Source organism: Malus sylvestris, chromosome 6 (genome assembly GCF_916048215.2).
Source record: "Malus sylvestris chromosome 6, drMalSylv7.2, whole genome shotgun sequence".
NCBI classification, from domain to species: domain Eukaryota; kingdom Viridiplantae; phylum Streptophyta; class Magnoliopsida; order Rosales; family Rosaceae; genus Malus; species Malus sylvestris.
In genome coordinates, this window is record NC_062265.1 from 13,961,249 (window position 1) to 13,964,341 (window position 3,093).

Below are 3,093 nucleotides of genomic sequence, written 5' to 3' on the forward strand. Positions count from 1 at the left end.
TTGTACACAACCTCATTCAACTCTGATGATAGCTTCAAGTTAACCTCATGAAGAACTTCGTTTTTCACCTTCAACATATGAACTTGTTGTAATTGTCTTTCTTGAGATATCATCAATTCCTGAACCTGAGCTTTAAGAAAGGCAATAAGATCATCTCTTTTATCTTCACTAATGCAAATAGGAGCCATTTCATTCAGTCCATGAAGTTGACCTTCAAGAAAAGTAAGTTTCTCCTTCAACTTTGTTCTGACTAGACGGAGAGACATAACTTCTTCTTACAGCTCAAACACTTTATCGATCAGCTCCGTATTGTCCAATTTTAAAACACAAGTCTTATCAAACAGAGAGTCATACATGTTAGACACATCATGATGTACTACATCTTCATAAAAATTGAAAACATCATTGTCATAAATAGAGACTTCTTTTACAGGTGCAATAAAGGCAACAACATTTTCTTCATCTTCTGATGACTTGTCAGAGCAGATAGAAACTTCATTTTCATTGTCACTTCATGTGGCCATCATGGCTTTGTCACATTTTTTACTGAACATTCTTTGTTGGTTGCACACTCAGCAACACGATGTCCTTTTCCACCATACTCGAAACACAGTCCAGGTACACTTAAAGAAGACTTGTTATTCCTATAAAAAAAACCTCCCTTGATTTCATCTAGAAGTGAGCCTATCATGATGCTGACCATGCTTGATGACTCCCAAACCCTTTTAACATCTTTTCCTTTGTTCTTGAGAATCCTTCATAATTGTTTAACAAATAAGGCAAGATCATCATCAGGGGATTGACATATGATTCATCCATTGTTTAAGATTTGTCAACGCTTTGAAGAGCAACCTCTTTTTTCTTCTTAGACTCACCTTCATCCAAGTCTAGCTCTATCTCATAGGTGATGAGTTTGCCAACCAACTTTCCAAGCTTAATCTTATTCAAGTCTTGAAATTCTTGTATAACAGCCTTCTTTGCATGACATTTCTTGGGCAAGATCCTCAAGATTTTTTGTACAATTGTTGTCTCATCAATAGGTTTTCCTAACCCCAATGCCTTATTAGTCAACATTTCAACTTTCTCATAAAAGACCAACAAGGTCTCAGATTCCAACATTCTTAAATCTTCAAACTTTGGAAGAGTTATTTGGAGTTTAGGATCTCTCACTTGTTTGTCACCTTCATGTAGAATTTGGAGTTTGTCCCATGCTCGTTTTACTGTAGTGCAATAATGAATATGTGCAAATTAAGTTGGTGAGATTGCAGATACAATGGAATTCCGTGATATCTCCCTTTGAGTACATTCACAAGTAAGATAATCCATAATAATTAGAGATTGTGCTTCCAGAAAGATTTGAATCTTCTCACTCTTTACAACATAGTTTGTTCCATCAAAGAACGGAGGAGGGTTGCAAGATCTTGCAACATGATCATGATCCATGGTGAGAATCCTGTTGGAAATGTGCTCTAAAGGCAATCATATGTTGATACATTACAGACATTTCACATGTTAAACTAATGTAATTTAATATAAAGGGTAAAGATTATTGTTTGAAGCAGTTTCATATAAATGTTATATGCTTAAATGATAAGTTCAAGGAATATGAAATTGCGAGAATGTGATCTAAAGAAGTTAGATTCATGAGACCATTCTCTTTCGTATACATATCCTAAACGTTCCTTATCATAGGATTTCCAATTGGGCATTGATAGTCCGTTAAGATCAGTACGTGCTATGTTATCTCATTGGTGTGACTGACATCAAGACAAGCATACAGGTGCTTAATGGAGAATCAGTCCACTGCACACGATCAACGAGGAGTTTTCATACTCATGTCACATGAGAACTCATCGTTGGGATAATGCAAAGTAGTCATTTGACCTGAGACATCATAGTTGTCTTGTGGTTAGGTCCTTGATCTTTGACTATCTCAAAGTCATTCCGTCAGGGGGTGTCCATGACATAGTTGGGGTTAAGCCACTTAGCCATGGAGGTAAATGAATGCACAACAAAGGATCTCTAACCTTTGAACCGTTTAAGGGAGAATACTTTATGATATGATTACGAATATCTGGCTAGAGTATGAATGATATTTAGGAAGTTATTCCAAATCATATTCAAGGTAATCAGGGCCTTTTCTGGCGGATCTTGGGCCACTTGTTACAATAATCAAAATAAGATGATTTCTTCAAGCCCTTACTTTCATCCTCAAATACAATACAAACAACAAAATACCTTGTGATGCATAGAAATTTTAAGTCAAAAACCTAAGCAAAAGAGGCATAAAAGTATAACTCTATGCACTTAACAAATACCCCCAAACTTAGATTTTGCTAGTCCTCGAGCAAACCAAAACTAAAAGAAACAAAAGCAACACAAAAGACAAACATAAGTTAATCTAAGACCAATTCCGTTGGTGAGACGAATGCATTTAGCTTATGCATCAAGCCTTTAAACCACTAGGCATTGCTAGTAGGAAGAGTTGTGTCTCCTAAGGGTTTAACAGTGATGATACCCATAAATGTTGTAAACAACCTACAAAACAACGATTAGAGCACTTTTGAAATAAGATAATAAGAATCATAGCTCAACTATGCCTTACGATCCTAACTTTGACTTTACCTTCCAGCAATCAAATCTGCATGTTAGAAAGGTGCTCTAGCCCAAATCCAACTTGTTACTAAGTTACAAGCTCAAGCAAGGAAGATAAGATTTGTCTCAACTCTAATCTCACAAATTCACTCTTTCACATGATTCCTAGGGCTTGCTCTCAACAAGTATATGTGAGTGAGGTTATGTAATGGAAAGCAAGTATTCTCACACATAATTCAATTAGAAACAAAAAGAACTTTCTGGACAGATCTCATGAAAGGAATCAAATACTAAGAATAAGATAACACACATACTTACTAACACCCATGAATACATCTTCAAAGATCATCTAGGCCTTTCATAAGGTTGTAATGTAAGGTTTTTAAGGTAGGGGCTATGAAAGGATGGATAAGGAATACTAGAACTTGAAATATGCCAAAGTGTCTTCCTTGCAAAACCAGCATGCTTTCCTCTTGAATTGATCTTCTTTACTTGTTC